The sequence below is a fragment of the Odocoileus virginianus genome, chromosome 2 (genome assembly GCF_023699985.2).
Source record: "Odocoileus virginianus isolate 20LAN1187 ecotype Illinois chromosome 2, Ovbor_1.2, whole genome shotgun sequence".
In the NCBI taxonomy this organism is placed as follows: Eukaryota; Metazoa; Chordata; class Mammalia; order Artiodactyla; family Cervidae; genus Odocoileus; species Odocoileus virginianus.
In genome coordinates, this window is record NC_069675.1 from 10,118,594 (window position 1) to 10,136,462 (window position 17,869).

Consider the following 17,869-nt stretch of genomic DNA (forward strand, 5'->3'; position numbering starts at 1 on the left):
GGTCCATTGGCAGGCAAGCTGGCCTCTGAGTACCCCGAGTGGTCAGGATGTCAGTCTCAGCGAAGAAGAGTCCCCACCAATTGCAGGAAGGGGGACCCCTTCCAGGGCCTGTAACTGGGCTCTTATAAATGAACTGTCCGAGGAGACACATGTGCTGACAAAGCAAGAGATCTCATTGGAAAGGGCACCCAGGTGGAGGGCAGGAGGGGAAGGGAACCCAGGAGAACTGCTCTCTTCTGGAAAACAAGGACATTGCTCTTGGACAAACGTGAAAAAGGACTGAACACCGGTCTTTTTAACTTTAATTCCTCTGCGGTTAAGGAGTTGCATTATGATCCCAATAAAAAGCTGTCTTTCTTTGGCTCACTGTTACCCATTTTTGTTACTAATCAGAAGAAGAAAAAAAGAGAAAAAAGGAAGAGGCTTAATTTTAGAGAAGAAAGAAAGAACCTGAAACATACCCACATTTCTTACCTTACCTATCTTATGCAGGGGGGCCCGCGGCGCCCTAGTGGGGTCCTAGCCATCCCAAAGACTGAACAATGGGGGGGGATTACCTTCGGGTTCCCTGTTCGAGGAGCCACTTGCTGGGGTCCAGCCTCGGCAGGATCCAGGGGATACCCTCAGGATGAACGACGTCGGTGAGAGAGAGAGAGAAAACACGTGAGACCAGCCTTGATGGGGCCAAGTCTGCGAGGGAGAGAGAGAGAGAGAGAGGAGAGAGAGAGAGAGAATGACCAGACGGGGGTGTTTGCAGGGCCTGGCAGAGTCTGGCAATGCTTTATTTTTTACCATGGCTTTTATACCCTAAATTAGTACATTTCTAAGGGGAAGATAGTTTAACATTACATCAGCTTGTTCTTCATGAAACCAGGGTGTTTTCTGCATACTTCTTTGTTTATGAGGGTCTTGTACATTATCTTCTGGCCTTGGGGCCTATTAACATTTTATGCAAGTCAGGTGAATGTAAACCTATTTTCTGTTCCTATGGTGACCTTAACTGAAAGGTAGCAGTCTCATAGGGCAACAGTACAGAGTAGAAAACCTTGTTAACACAAAAATGAATCCTTCTGCCCAAGTTGTCAGTTGCATTTATCTAAGAAGTTTACCCCACACTGACTCTGCGACTTTGGTGAGGCAGCTTCTGCCTAGCACCCCTGGCTGACAATTAACAACCATTTCATTGTTACCACACTAGGGCTAAGTTCTTATTTCTCTAGATCTTTAACTATATTAACAATGGTTTCTATACCACAACCTTAGCACTTTAAAAGCAAAAACACAGCAAGCAAAACACAGCAAGCAAACGTCAACCCAATAACCACCTTTAGAATAATTTTTCTTATGTTTTCTAATAGGACTCCTTCACCCCTCAAAAATGCTCTATGTCTATTAGGGCTTTTATATAATCAGGCTCTTTATGCTATTTTATGATTAGGATATTGTAAGAAATCATGCATATTAGTACCAAGGGCATAAATGCATTTGGCTAACAAACTACCAGCAAAGGAGTTTAAATTAAAACACTCCTTTCACCCTGGATAATCTCATAAAATACCACCACCTGGGAAACTTATTGATTAAAGTTCTAAATTGATTCTTATTTGTGAAGAGATCGGGGAAGGCCTTCTGCCTGCGTCACAGAAATCGGGGAGTATTCTATTGAGGCAGGCATCAGAAAGACAGATATCATCTTTAAGGTGAGCGCCGGGGGCAGCTTTTCAAAATCCCTGAAAACCTGATCTGCCTTGCCTGTCAGGCTTTCTCCTCATGACCTTGTCATGGGTGGGATCTCGTGAGCTGGCCTTTTTGAAACCCCTGAAAACCTGATTCACCTTGCCTGTCAGGTTTTCTCCCTCATGACCTTGTCATAGGTGGGATCTTGTGTGCCGGCTCCCGGCAATTTCCTTTAGGATGGATGGTTGGATCTCCTTGCAGTCCAAGGGACTCTCAAGAGTCTTCTCCAACACCACAGTTCATAAGCATCAATTCTTTGGCACTCAGCTCTCTTTATAGTCCAACTCTCCCATCCATACATGACCACTGGAAAAACCATAGCCTTGACTAGATGGACCTTTGTTGGCAAAGTAATGTCTCTGCTTTTTAATATGCTATCTAAGTTTGTCAAAGCTTTTCTTCCAAGGAGCAAGTGTCTTTTAATTTTGTGGCTGCATTCACTGTCTGCAGTGATTTTGGAGCACCCAAAAATAAAGTCAGCCACTGTTTCCACTGTTTCCCCATCTATTTGCCATGACGTGATGGGACCAGATGCCATGATCTTAGTTTTCTGAATGTTGAGTTTTAAGCCAGGTTTTTCACTCTCTTCTTTCACTTTCATCAAGAGGCTCTTTAGTTCTTCTTCACTTTCTTCCATAAGGGTGGTGTCATCTGCATATCTGAGGTTATTGATATTTCTCCCAGCAGTCTTGATTCCAGCCTGTGATTCATCCAGCCTGGCATTTCACATAATGTACTCTGCATATAAGTTAAATAAGCAGGGTAACAATATACAGCCTTGATATACTACTTTCTCAATTTTGAACAAGTCTGTTGTTCCACTTCTGGTTCTAGCTGTTGCTTCTTAACCTGCAAACAGGTTTCTCAGGAGGTAGATAAGGTGGTCTGTTATTCCCATCTCATTAAGAATTTTCCACAGTTTGTTGTGATCTACACAGTCAAGTGAGTAAAGAGGTAGAGAGGTGAGTGGAGAGTACTTTTCTCAAAGATACAGAAAAGACAGATGTTCCTACTTTGTAGGGAAGAATAAAATAATTGGATGGGGAGAGACGAGTTCCCCATTACAAGCTACCATTTATTAAGTACTAATTCTTCTTCAAAAAGACTGAAACCAGAGAGGTGAAGGGTTATCTCAAGGTAACACAGCTCTGGGGACAGAATAAGGTTCTCCAGATTCCTAATGTCAACACTTTGCCATTTCATACTTGTAATCACAGGAAGTCAGCTATGCAGATGACACCACCCTCACGGCAGAAAGTAATTTTGCGTGGGTTTTCTCTAGCTGTGGCAAGCAGAGACTACTCTCTAGTTGTGGTGCTTGGGCTTCTCCTTGCGGTGGCTTCTCTTGTTGCTAAGCACAGGCTCTACCATGTGTGGGATTCAGTAGTTGGCACATGGACTCAGTAGTTCCAGGTCACAGCATTAGAGCTCAAGCTCAGTAGTTGTGGTACTTAGGCTTAGTTGCCCCCACAGCATGTGGAAGGTTCCCAGACCAGAGATGGAACGTGTGTCCCCTGCACTGGCAGGCAGATTCTAACCACTGGACTGCCAGAGAAGCCCCACCTTGGAATATTTTATGAAGATTGTGGTAGAGATACATAAACATAAGTACACATGTCTATACAAAAATGCATTGACCACAAGTACAGATTGCTGTAATTTTTAATCCCTAATCTAATAGCTGCAGATTTAGGTGCCTGCAGTGTGATAAGATCCATTTTATTGCATCTCAGCAGTCCTCAAAGCTCTAATGGCCCAACAGTTGAATATATTCAAGAGAGCTGTAATACTGGTGCCAGCCAGTTTTGCTCACTGCAGTATGCACTCCAGACACAGGCCTCTGTAGGATCCTGGATGTGCTACTACCTGCCTATAAAGTGGGAGACTGTGGGGCAGAAATGGGTCGTCTCTGAGGTCCTTTAGACCTCTACCTCTAAGACGGAACACAAAAGGATAGAAATTATGCAGAGAGATAAACCAGCATTTAAAATTCCAGGCTGAAACAACACTGCCATGTAAGACCACCAAGTTAAAATCTAAGAAGAAACTTAGAGTGAAGATGTCTGTCTATGATCCTGGGCACTCTGTTCAGATCCTGCACTACCCTGGTCTGTCAGCCAACCAGGCATCAGAAGCCTGCAGGAGTGTCCCTTCCCCCACCCTGGTCACATGGCTGGCCGCCACTGAGCCCTACAAGTCAATCTCCAATGCCCCAAATACTGTTCAGCCTGGAAATCACAGAGCGTCCTTCTCGCCACCCGACAGCAACATAACAAGTAACTCTAGCCTCCCTGAAATTTGGATTGTGGTTTCCAGTGCTAAGAGCTTGAAGGTAAGTTTGCAGCGTGGAGGTTTAGATAGTAGACAAAGCTATGCAGATAAAGGGAAACATGCTTATAGTATGACCACAGAGTATTTAAGATTTAGCTTTGCACATACTGAGAAGAAAAAAATGAAAGCTGAGTAAATCCTCCAAATGAGCACTGAATATTTGCTTTTCCTTAAAAAAATCATAGTGCATGTCATCTTGGTGCCTTGAGTTCATTGGTTTGGGGCACAAAACCTCACACCAAATGAACAGAAATGACAGGAGACTCATTCTTTCTTACACACTGGTGAGTTCTTTTTTGTTCTCATGTGGTGAAACTGAGACTTTTTCTTCCAGGAAAATAACTTTCTATTGTCTTTGCCAAAGTTACAAGACTGAGAAATATATATGAAGTAAGCAAAAGCTCTGAGACTTACCTCTTCCCCAGAAAACTATGGGAAAATAGATTGCATCTTTTAACGTAACATCTTGGGATAGAAACTGAATAATCGCTGGTCTACTTATATGAGACATTTCTGTTGTTAGGTTTTGGATAAACCTGGTTAGGTAACTGGAAGTTTGCTTATGGATATTTTGTTCCTTGCTTTTCTTTCCTCTCCTGGGACATGCACAGTTGGGGTCTGCTGAGCCCAGAGGCAATTGATAACCTATCGATTGTGAAGATGGCCTTTCTCTGGCTTCTAGCTTAGCTTTTTTTTTTTAAAGTCCAGTACGACCCCATGTCATTCTTGTCAATTCAGTTCAGAAAAGAAATCCTGATGAGCCCTTGGAGAGGTCCTTTTCTTAAATACCTCAGACTATCAGAGGGGTTCACTGGATCCCATGTTGGGCAAGTCCCATGTTCTTGGATATAAGGTCAAATGGCTTAAAATATGGGGTAGGAGGAAAAGCTCCTGAAAGACTGATCTTTTTTTTTTAAAGGTTGACTTTTGATGAATGTGGCATAACCCTTTTTTATAGTTAGCTGGTTTTTTTCTTCTGGAAACATGAATGTCTAACTTCAAGGATTTATTATCACATTTTGCCCTTCTTCCCTAATGAACTAGTTCTGTTTGTTTGCAGTGTCTAATGCAAATATCTGAAACAAAGTAGATTTGTTGGACTGAATTGATGCATCCTTGTGGAAGGGAATGGGGGTGGGATTGGAGGTTGGGAGGTGGGAGATTGGGGGTGGGGTGAGGGGAGTGTTTAAATGGCAGGTGATTCAATCACCAGGGTTTTGTTGGTCGAAACACACTGTTGGCCCCTAAGACTGGCTGTATCACCATCTCCTTGCCCCAGTGGACATGAAAGCGGTTGGGCAGGGACCCTGATGTTCACTGGCATGGAACTCTGGTCCTTAGCCTTACAGGCTTAAGGCATTGATTTGATCAGTAGGGTTTTTATTCTCAGGCTTCCCAGTTGTGATTGCACACTAGTGGCAGGAGCAGTAAAGTGGACTGGGGCCTTTAAGTGACCTGGGACAGAAGAGAATTTGGTCTGATCCCTCACTGTAAAGCCATGCTCACTCCCAAGACAATCCGTGGTCTAAAGATGGATGAGAAGATAATGGTGAGCTAGTTGCGCAGTGGAGGGGCTGGTATAGGAAAAACTGCTGTTACAAGTTCTTTCACTAGCTACGTGCTGGGACTGCTGTGTTCTCACACCATTCCTTCAGCAACGTATTGAGGTGGATTGTTGTACTGGTTAATACTATTTGGATGCAAGTAACTAAAATCAGCTGAAGTTTGTTGTTCTTCAGTCTCTATTGTTGATTCTTTGAGACCTACAGCACGGCGGGCTCCTGGTCCTTCACTATGTCCCAGAATTGCTCAAATTCACTTTCGTTGAGTCAGTGATACTATCTAACCATCTCAGCCTCTGCTGTCCCCTTCTCTTTTTGCCTTCAATCTTTCCCAGCATTGAAGAGAAAGGGGGGTTAGTGTAAGGCCATGGGGAAGTATTATGGTTGGGACCTAAGAAAGGGTCTGGAATTCAGAAGTGGAAGGCTTCTTCCAGACCCTCTCTCTCTCTTGTTTCTTTACTTGGTCTTCTTCCCTCCCCACCTCCATCTTTTCCTCCCTCTTTCTTCCTTTCTTGGGTCCCAGAATCAGAGAATCCAATTTGATTCTTGGCTCCACCATGCCTGGCTCTGTGACTCAGGAAAATTTACTTAATTTTCTGAATTTCCATTTCCAATCTATAATGTGGGGATCAAAATTATGTACCTCACTGAATTTTAGTCAGGGTTAAATGAGATTATGAAAACAAAAATATTTAGCAATCAATTAATATGTGTTATATGAAATGGTGGAGATAGAACTTCTGTTTCAAAGTTTAGGTCATGATTGGGAACTATTATGATTAGCCATGTAGCTGCCAATCAGAGCACTAGTTAATCTAAACATTTTCCATATGGTTAACACTCTGCTTGAGTTGTTTTAAAAGGATGGCTTTCTTTAAAGATGATCTGGGGCAGCCTGGGTTCTTTTACTTCTGTATTCTCCTGGAAGGGAGCTTCTCTAAAACTGTGAGGAAGCAGGACCCAGCACAGAGGAGGTGAGAAGGGAATGGTCTCAGCTAGTGCAGAGCTCGAAGGTAGTCATCTACCTGAATCTAAGCTACATTATAGCTCCACACTTCTGTGGCTCCAGAGAGTTTTCACTTCTATTTTCATCTGTACTGTCCTTTTGATTTCATTTTTGCTTGGTTTCTAATCTGAAAATCCATAGACCTTGAAAGGTGAAAAACCATATTTTTAAAAATATGTTGGAAAATTCTTATTTCATTTGTATTATTCAGGAACTGTTGACTGTGTCTGAAAGCCAGCTCAAACATGAGAAAAAATAAAGGGAATTTATCAGCTCAACACAACAGAGAAGGCCAGTTCAGAACTAACTGACTTAGGTAGTTATAGTTTTACAACTTAGGGAGTTGCCTTTTATATTTCTTTTTCTTGGGGATGGTTTTGACCACCACCTCCTGTACAAAGTCACTAACCTCCATCCATAGTTCTTCAGGCACTCTGTCTATCAGATCTAATCCCTTGAAGCTATTTGTCACTTCCACTGTAAAATGGTAAGGGATTTGATTTAGGTTATACCTGGATGGCCTAGTGGTTTTCCCTACTTTCTTCAATTTAATTCCGAATTTGGCAATAAGGTGTTCATGATCTGAGCCACTGTCAACTCCCAGTCTTGTTTTTGCTGACTGTATAGAGCTTCTCCTTCTTTGACTGCCAAGAATATAATCAATTTAATTGAACATCTGGTGATGTCCATGTGTCAAGTTGTCTCTTGTGTTGTTGGAAGAGGGTGTTTGCTATGACCAGTGCATTCTCTTGGCAAAACTCTGTTAGCCTTTGCCCTGCTTCATTTTGTACTGCAAGGCCAAACTTGCCAGTTACTCCAGGTATCTCTTGACTTCCTACTTTTGCATTCTAGTCCCCTATAATGAAAAGGACATCTCTTTTTGGTATTAGCTCTAGAAGGTCTTTTAGGTCATTACAGAACTGTTGGGCTCAGTCTGGCTCAGCTTCTTCGGCATTAGTCGTTGGGGCATAGACTTGGATTATTGTGATATTGAATGGTTTGCCTTGGAAAAGAAAAGAGATCATTCTGTTGTTTTTGAGATTGCATTCAAGTACTGCATTTTGGACTCTTTTGTTGACTATGAGGGCTACTCCATTTCTTCTAAGTGATTCTTGCCCACAGTAGTAGATATAATGGTCATCTGAATGAAATTAGCCCATTCCAGTCCATTTTAGTTCACTGATTTCTAAGATGTTGATGTTCATTCACTCTTGCCATCTCCTGTTTGACCATTTCCAGTTTACCTTGATTTATGAACCTAATATTCCAGGTTCCTATGCAGTATTATTGTTTACAGCATTGGACTTTACTTCCATCACCAGTCACATCCACAACTAGGCACTGTTTTTGCTTTGAGTCAGCCTCTTCATTCCTGTTGGAGTTATTTCTCTGCTCTTCCCCAGTAGCATATGGGGCACCTGCCGACCTGGGGAGTTCATCTTTCAGTATCTGTTATGGTCTTCTTGACAGACCAGAACCTGGGAACAGGAGTCAATGAAAAGAAGGCAAAGAAAAGAAGGACACGGGGGACCCAAGTCTCTAGTGGAACAAGGGTACTTTATTCATGGTAGCGTGTGCTTATATATTGTTATACAAGGAAACTTTAGGCAGAAAAATTAAGTTGAGTAAAAAACACCAAAGCCAGATGCTTAACAACAGGAACTAAGGGAATAGCAATAGTCACAGGGCCAGAAGACAATCCATCTATTGGAAATAGGAACATGATTAAGTAGTTTTACAGAAAAGTAAAAAGGTTACTGAAAGGAATCCATGTATGTGTTCCACCTCATGACCTCAGTCCTGAGAACTGTGTGCAGCTCTGCTCATTCCTGTTTTCCAGGAACTGGTAAGGAACAGAAGGCCCTTGAGAAACAGAAAACAACATATAGGATTCCTTAAAATTAAATGTTCCCTGACAATTCCTTCTTTTTTATTATTTTTGTTAAAAAGGCCCTGACCAATTGAGTTTGTTTAGTTTGAACAATTCTTGTTGAAAGGCATCAGTATACAACAAATATAATTACCAGGACAATTACCAATGTTACAGCACCAGACCCAATACTATGAGTAATACTTTGGAACCATCTTCGAGGGTCTAGCCCAGATAATTGATCAACTAGCTGTTCAGCTAAAGTTTTCAAATTATTGGAAGAGGGCAGACTTTTACAGAAGGTTTCAAAGATGTCTTTTTGTAGTAATTGTGCATTTAGGGAAGCATTATCATGTATGTCTTGCAAATGAGATTTAATTTGTTCCTAGTTGTAGGCAGTACAGTTGAACTGAACAGTGGTGATACAAAATTGAGTAGAATTCCAATCACATTTTAATATTACTTGTTTTTGTAAATCTATTAATTGATCTTTGACCCATTTGATGGCTGTTTTTAGTTCCTATATTTCATCTTGAATTTCCTCATCTATCTGAGCCTGAGTGGCCCACATAGTATGAGCATCTTTGATCCAATTTTGAATAAAGTTTTGTGTTTTAATTGAGGTTTGTAAAGCGATGCCTGTGACAGCGGCAGTAGTGTAAATGGCTATTAATCTCAAAATGCCAAGAATTAACCATCCAATGAATCATTTAGATCGCTGGAGTAATTTAGTGAGTAGTTGGGAGGCAAGTCCTGCCATGGGACCCTCTTTCTAGGGATTCATATTTCAAAGAAACAGAGGAATTAAGACAAGTATATGATTTGTAATCTATACAAGTCACAAAATGTAGAGTCTTATTAAATTGTAAGTTCTCTATAGCTAACAAAAGGAAGAGGAACATAAGCTTGTATAAAATATGAATGACTATAATGAAAGAAATAGTTATTATGAGTTGAAGAGCAAGCCCAGCAGAACCATACCAGCCACAGTCATGTCCATCAGGGACCAGTGGATGAAGCGCTCTTGGCCCTTGTGGCTCTTGGTTGCTGTATTGTTTTCATAGAGTTCCACAAAAGTGTCCCAGTTGCCATTCTCCTGGATCCGTGGCTCTAGGTGGTTATTTAGGTAAGTGGCCATCCAAGTTGTGATCTGACTCACCAATACTTGCATCTCCTTGTCTATGCTTTTCATGCATAGTGCCCCATCGAAGGAGAAAAAGGCCACAATGCCACCCCAGTTTCCCCCATCCCGGAAGAGTCCATTTCTTCCCTGTTCGGAGCTCTGATGTGTTGTCCCTGGGGTGATGTGGAGCTGGGACGTCAGGTTGCTGAGTGCCTGTTGGTATCAGTTCAAACTCATTGCTTGCCCCTCTCAGGGCTTGCTCTACTGTTGTCATGGGGATCAGTTTCTGGGCATCCAAGCTTCTGCTGTGGCCAGTGGCTCCATCCACCACAGGGCTGTCTGCCAGGTGCCAGGATGGGTTGCCATTGATGGCATTGGGGGTTTCTATATCTGATTCTGGCCCTTCTGGGGTCTCAGCTCTGTTCTCTTCCATATCACTAAACTGACTCCAGCTGTATCCTTTCTTGGAAAGCTTGTAAGAGAGAAAGTCAACCACTAGTTCCTGGTTGCTCTGAGACACTTTTATAATAAGGATGGGTTCCACCAGTCTATTGTCTAAAATACCTGTAGTAAAAAGTGGGGTTAGGTATATAGGTCCAATAAGTATGATTGATTAATTCAGCTTGAGCGAGGGAAGCAAAAGCAAGCAAAGCAAGCATACCAACAAAAATATTTTCCGGATTCTGAGGCATTCCCTGTTGAAAAACCAGATTTTTAGCTTGATTAGTAAGGGTTTTGTTTATCCCTAGGTAAGGAGGTCATAAGGTCAATGACGTTGAGCGCGGTGTTTCTTAGAGATTTTTAGAGTCACCATGGTTTGTATTGGAATTTTTTCTTCCAGGGAATTTTGTTTCTTTTTTATTCTGAACGCCGGAGGCTCTGCTGGGGCGGATCTTCCAAAGAGGGAGCCACCTGATTTTTGTTGGATTTATCTGGAGAGATACAAGCATGCCCTTTTTACTGTAAGATGAATTTCCCAGATTTCCATTGTTTAGTTAGCCGGTCTTGATACCAAATGGGCAGAGGAAGAGAAGTGTCTTTCAATTCCTAGAAACGTTTTTCTGCTTATGTCAAGATAATTCCTTGTGGTAAGTTTTTTAAAAATTTAAAATAAATAAAACTGTATTAACAACAGTTAAAGGACTAAAGAATATCTTGCACTGGAATCTAGTAAAGTCTGCTCTGGATAGGGAAGACAGAATTGTTCCTATGTATTCCTCCTTTTTTAATCTTTTTATTTGTAGTTTCAGTGTGTGAAATGGGGCAAGTGTGGTATGTAATAATAGATTGTAATTCAAGAAAAAGTTGTTGACTAATAGATTGATTAGAATTTATGGTAGAAGTTTCTATATTTTTTAATACAAAAACTGAATATGAGGAGTCAGAAATTATATTAATAAGGTAAAGATGTAGGCGAATAACCTGAATAAGAGCATACAATTTGCTTGTTGAGCAGAATTAAATTTAGTATAAAAGACTTTATATTTTTTAAGAAGCCAAAATGAGGCTTTAGTGTTTTTAGTCCCTATATAGAAAACATCAGCTTGAGGTATAGGTTGTGATGTAACAATGTGAGAGATAATAAATTCAGTATTTTTGGAGAAACTCCAAAATTTATTAGAGGGGTAATGGAAATGAAATTTCTCTAAAATAGTCTAAGAAGGCTATTTGGAAATTGGTAGAAGTTTGTAATGTATTTTTAAATTGAGCTTCATCAACAGGCAAAAAAAATTTGGTGAGGATCAGAGCCAATTAAAATCTTAGTTTTATTTTTCTTATTAAATAATTATTAGAATGATCAAATCAAGATAGGGCGTAAGTGACTTTGTCTCTCTAAAATGGGTATATATCTATTTTATCGGTGTTCTTGTTGGGCAAGAAGTTTTGTGGGAGAATGGAGAGAGGGGAGTATAAACAACTCTAAAGGCAATTTAAGCCTAATATGAGTAAGAAATTGTTTTTGTAAATTATTTTCTATTAAACAGAGTTCTTTTTGTGTCTCTTGTGAAAATTAATAAAGGCTATTTAAATCAGGATCTTCTTTCAAAGTATTAAATAAATTAGTCAGTTGATAATTTGTAATGTCCAAAGAGGGTCTAATCCAGTAGTTGGGGAGTAATATGTTGTCTATTAACAACAGATCTTAAGTAATGGTAAGGTGTAGAGGTTTGGATTTTTTTAGGAGCAATAATTAATCTAGATTGTTTTAAGCATTGTTGAGTTATGTCAAATATCTGTTGAGTCTCTAAAATAGATGGGGCTGAAAACAATATATCATCTATATAATGAATAATAAGAAAGTCAGGAAATTGTTTTCTCACAGGTTCAAGGGCTTTGGCTACATAATATTGACACATGGTGGGAGAATTCATCATTCCTTGAGGCAATACAGTCCATTGATATCGCTTATGAGGCCTGATATGATTAGGAAAAGAAAGAGAGAAGGCAAATCTTTCTCAGTCTAGAGGGTATAAAGGTATAGTAAAAAAGCAATCCTGTATATCTATAATAATAATAAGCCAGTTTTGAGGAATAGTGGAAGGTGATGGAATTTTTGGTTGTAATGTATCCATAGGTTTTATAGATGCATTAACTTTTTGAAGGTCTGTTAAGAGACGCCATTTGTTAGATTTTGTTTTACAAAAATGGGAGAATTTTAAGGGGAACAAGATTTCTCAATATGTTTTAATTGTGTATCGATTAGTTTCTTAGCAGTCTTTCGTTTCTCTTTTGTAAGGGGCCATTGTTTTGTCCAAATAGGCTCATCAAATATTATTGCCATAATATTTGAGATGACTTTATAAATTTGAATTTATCCCTTATAATCTGAATCAAACATTCTAGGTGAACAGTAATTTCTTTAGAAGTCAGACTAGATCGGCCAAGTAAAAGACCAAAGTTTTGTTGGGGTTGGGGTCCAAAAAGTCTGGTGGGTATTTTAGAAGGGACTACTTGAGGAAAAAGGAGAAAATCATTTAAGGCTGGCATATTGATGGGAGCACTAATGGATGTTGAAGGTTTGAGAGAAAAGATGGAGTTTGTCCCTGGTTTTTGTTGATGGGGACCTGGGGAGTCCCCAGCTTGGAGTTTTTTGAAATAAGCTTTCCTTCAACATCATATTTAGACTGACATTCCCTGGCCCAATGTATCCCCTTACAGCAACGAGGGCAAATTCCCGGAGGTTTTTTCACAGTTTTAATTTTTTCTGTGTGTTTTTTAGGACAATCATTTTTTTTAAATGTGTCATATCTCCATATGTAAAACATCTTTCTTTCCCCTTTTTAAAGGCAGCAGCCATTGTTTCAGCTAGCATTTGCATTTTTTTAGTTTCCAATCTTAAATTGCGACAAGCCTTCAGATAGTCAATAATAGTCCCAGTCTCACAGATTGGAGCGATAGCTCTTTGACATTCTTGATTTGCATTCTCATAAGCAAGCAGTTTTTCTAGCTGCCTTTTGGCTTTTTCTCCAATAACAATATGGGAAATAGCAACTTTCAATCTAGCTAAAAAATCAGCATACACTTCATTCAGTTCAGCTCAGTTCAGTTGCTCAGTCATGTCCAACTCTTTGCGACCCCATGAATCGCAGCATGCCAGGCCTCCCTGTCCATCACCAACTCCCAGAGTTTACTCAAACTCATGTCCATCGAGTTGGTGATGCCATCCAGCCATCTCATCCTCTGTTGTCCTCTTTTCCTCCTGCCCCCAATCCCTCCCAGCATCAGAGTCTTTTCCAATGAGTCAACTCTTTGCCTGAGGTGGCCAAAGTACTGGAGTTTCAGCTTCAGCATCAGTCCTTCCAATGAACACCCAGGACTGATTTCCTTTAGGATGGATGGTTGGATCTCCTTGCAGTCCAAGGGACTCTCAAGAGTCTTCTCCAACACCACAGTTTAAAAGCATCAATTTTTCGGCACTCAGCTTTCTTCACAGTCCAACTCACATCTATACATGACCACTGGAAAAACCATAGCCTTGACTAGATGGACCTTTGTTGGCAAAGTAATGTCTCTGCTTTTTAATACGCTGTCTAGGTTGGTCATAACTTTCCTTCCAAGGAGTAAGCATCTTTTAATTTCATGGCTGCAGTCACCATCTGCAGTGATTTTGGAGCCCCCCAAAATAAAGTCTGACACTATTTCCATTGTTTCCCCATCTATTTCCCATGAAGTGATGGGACCCAATGCCATGATCTTAGTTTTCTTAATGTTGAGCTTTAAGCCAATTTTTTTCACTCTCCTCTCTCACTTTCATCAAGAGGCTTTTTAGTTCCTCTTCAGTTTCTGCCATAAGGGTGGTGTCATCTGCATATCTGAGGTTACTTATATTTCTCCTGGCAATCTTGATTCCAACTTGTGCTTCTTCCAGCCCAGTGTTTCTCATGATGTACTCTGCATAAAAGTTAAATTAGCAGGGTGACAATATACAGCCTTGACATACTCCTTTTCCTATTTGGAACCAGTCTGTTGTTCCATGTCCTGTTCTAACTGTTGCTTCCTGACCTGCATATAGGTTTCTCATGTCGCAGGTCAGGTGGTCTGGTATTCCCACCTCTTTCAGAATTTTCCACAGTTTGTTTTGATCCACACAGCAAAGGCTTTGGCATAGTCAATAAAGCAGAAATAGATGTTTTTCTGGAACTCTCTTGCTTTTTTGATGATCCAGTGGATCACAATTTGATCTCTGATTCCTCTGCCTTTCCTAAAACCAGCTTGAACATCTGGAAGTTCATGGTTCATGTATTGCTGAAGCCTGGCTTGGAGAATTTTGAGCATTACTTTCCTCTTTGAAATATTTTAGTGTAGCTGTCTTCAGGTTTTATTGACTTCTAACTTTCCAGGGGGGAATACGATGTTGGGGTTTACCCACATCCATAGGTTGGGCTCAAAATATGGACCATCTTTGTCAGAATTGGGTGGCTCAATTATTCGGAGTTTATATTTGGCAAGGTTTTGTTTGGCTAAGGGCAGGTGTGACATGGTAAAGGCTAGAAAGAACTCATTTTCGATGTCTCAGTCTAGTAACCCATAAAGCTTTTGTGGTGAAGGAGAATGAGTAGAAAGTTTTTTTCTTACAAATGTGAGTGTGTGTTAAAGGCTTATCTATCACTGTAATTTTAAAAAGTATTATTAGCTTTAGTGTCAAAAAGAGCCTCAGAAGCGTCATTGTTAGAGTCATTTTGTCCTTGAGTTGAGAGGACTTTCAGTTTGGCGCCCATCGTAAGAGGAGGAGGGGCACTTGGGGCAACCGGAGCAGTGCTGGGGAAAATTCTGAAATATTTTATGTTGTTCTAATTGGGCCTTTTGTAAAGTTTCATCATCTAATTCATATTCACGTAACAAGTGTTTTGCCTGTTGTTGAATATCAGGGGGGCTAGAATTTTTTTGAAAAGGTAAAATCATGGCTTTAATGAGGGCCCATAAGGGCCAGAAATCTATTGGAATATTTTTTCCCCATCTTGCAGCTCATTTAACATTCTCTCTAACCTGGTTCCAAATCTTTAAATCAAAATTGCTTTCATCAGGGAACCAGGGATTATGTTCAATTACCGTTTGGAGACAAGCCTCTAATCGCTGACGCAAAACCAAAAGTCCTTGAATTTTAAATAAATAATGAAGCAAAGTAGAAAAGTGGTGGGGCTTTCCAGCTGTTTGTCCCATAACCCCGCACTTACCGACCTCAGTAGGTCCACAGTCACTCCGTCCGCTTGCCAAGCATACTCCAGGTCCCTGTTTCAGGTGCCACTTGTTATGGTCTTGATAGACCAGAACCTGAGGACAGGAGTCAACGAAAAGAAGGCAAAGAAAAGAAGGACACGGGGGACCCAAGTCTCTAGTGGAACAAGGGTACTTTATTCATGGTAGCGTGTGCTTATATATCGTTATACAAGGAAACTTTAGGCAGAAAAATTAAGTTTAGTAAAAAACACCAAAACCAGATGCTTAACAACAGTAACCAAGGGAATAACAAAAGTCACAGGGCCAGAAGACAATCCATCTATTGGAAATATGAACATGACTAAGTAGTTTTACAGAAAAGTAAAAAGGTTACTGAAAGGAATCCATGTATGTGTTCCACCTCATGACCTCAGTCCTGAGAACTGTGTGCAGCTCTGTTCATTCCTGTTTTCCAGGAACTGATAAGGAACAGAAGGCCCTTGAGAAACAGAAAACAACATATGGGATTCCTTAAAATTAAACGTTCCCTGACAAGTATCATATCTTTCTGCCTTTTCATACTGTTCAAGGGGTTCTCAAGGCAAAAATGCTGAAATGGTCTGCCAATCTCTTCTCCAGTGAACCATGTTTTGTCAGATCTCTCCACCATGATCTGTCCGTCTTTTGTGGCCCTACACAGCATGGCTCATAGTTTCATTGAGTTAGACAAGGCTGTGATCCATGTGATCAATTTGGTTAGTTTTCTGTGATTGTGGCTTTCATTCTGTCTGCCCTCTGATAGATGAGATAAGAGGCTTGTGGAAACTTCCTGGTGGGAGGAAGTGGGTAGGTGGGAGGAAGAGGCTGTGGGTAAAACTGGGTCTTGCTCTGGTGGGCAGGGTCATGCTCAGTAAATCTTCAATCTAATATTCTGCTGATGGGTGGGGCTGTATTCCCTCCCTGTAGTTTGGCCTGAAATCACACTAAGGTGGGGTAATGTCAACCTCCTTCAAAAGGACTTATGCCTGCACACAGCTGTAGGACTGTTGTAGTCAGTACCCCTGAAACTGTGGCAGGCCACTGTCAACGCACACCTCTGCCGGAGACTCCTGGACACTCACAGGCAAGTCTGGCTCAGTCTCTCGTGGGGTTACTGCTCCTGGGTCCTGGTGCACACAAGGTTTCATTGTGCCCTCCAAGAGTCTGTTTCCCTGGGGGTTCTCAGTCCTTTAACTGGATCCGCAGATTGGCAAATCTGTTGTAGGCCCTAGAACTTTTGCAACAGTGTGAGAAATTCTTTGCTATAATTGTTCTCCAGTTTGTGGGTCATCAGCTTGGCAGCTCTGTGGTGGTGCTAATGACGATCTCCTAAAAGAGGACTTATGCCACACGCCGCGTCTCCCAGGTCTGCTGCAGCCAGAGCCCCTGTCCCTGTGGCAGATCACTGCTGACCCATGCCTCCAGAGGAGACACTCGAACACTCAAAGGCAGGTCTGGCTTAATCTCTTGTGAGGGTCACTGTTCCTTTTACTCGGTCCTGGTGCACATGAGGTTTTGTTTGTGCCCTCCAAGTGTCTCTGGTGGGTCTGAGATTTGATTTTAAATGCAGTTGCACTCTTCCTACAGTCTTGTTGTGGCTTCTCCTTTGCCCTTGGACATGGGGCATCTTTTTTTGGTGGGGTTCAGCATTCTCATGTTGATGGTTTTCAGCAGCTAGTTGCAATTTTGGCGTTCTTGCTGGAGAGGATGAATGCATATCCTTTTACTCTGCCATCTTGACAGTGAAAAATGGCAACATCAGGAAAGGAGTACATCAAGGCTGTATATTGTCACCCTACTTATTTAACTAATATGCAGAATACATCATGCAAAATCCCAGGCTGGATGAAGCACAAGCTGGAGTCAAGTTGGCTGGGAGAAATATCGATAACCTCAGATACACAGATGACACCACCCTCACAGCAGAAAGCCAAGAAGAACTAAAGAGCCTCTTGATGAAGGTGAAAAAGGATAGTGAAAAAGTAGGCTTAAAACTCAATATTCACAAAATGAAGATCATGGTATCCAGTCCCATCACTTCCTGGCAAATAGATGGGGAAACAGTGGAAACAGTGACAGACTTTATTTTCTTGGGCTCCAAAATCACTGCAGATGGTGCCTACGGCCAGGAAATTAAAAGATGCTTGCTCCTTGGAAGAAAAGCTATGATAAACCTACACAGCATATTAAAAAGCAGAGACATTATTTTGCCGACAAAGGTCTGACTGGTCAAAGCTATGGTTTTTCCAACAGTCATGTATGGATGTGTGAGTTGGACCATAAAGAAGGCTGGATGCTGACAAATTGATGCTTTTGAGCTGTGGTGTTGGAGAAGACTCTTGAGAGAGTTCCTTGGACTGCAAGATCAAACCAGTCAACCTAAAGAAAAGCAACCCTGAATATTTATTAGAGGACTGATGATAAAGCTGAAGCTCCCATACCTTGGCCACCTGATGCGAAGAGCCTATTCATTAGAAAAGACGCTGATAATTAAAGGCAGGAGAAGGGGATAACAGAGGATGAGATGGTTGGATGGCATCACT

At 41.2% G+C, this 17,869-nt stretch overlaps 1 protein-coding gene and 1 pseudogene across 4 annotated transcripts in view; one reads left to right on the forward strand and one right to left on the reverse strand.

Annotated features, from left to right (window-relative positions):
• Positions 1-17,869, forward strand: part of SLC4A5 (solute carrier family 4 member 5) — a 136,497-nt gene that overhangs the window by 26,055 nt on the left and 92,573 nt on the right. The gene's annotated exons all lie outside the window — the stretch shown is intronic.
• LOC110138808 (bcl-2-like protein 1) lies at positions 9,453-10,321 on the reverse strand (annotated as a pseudogene).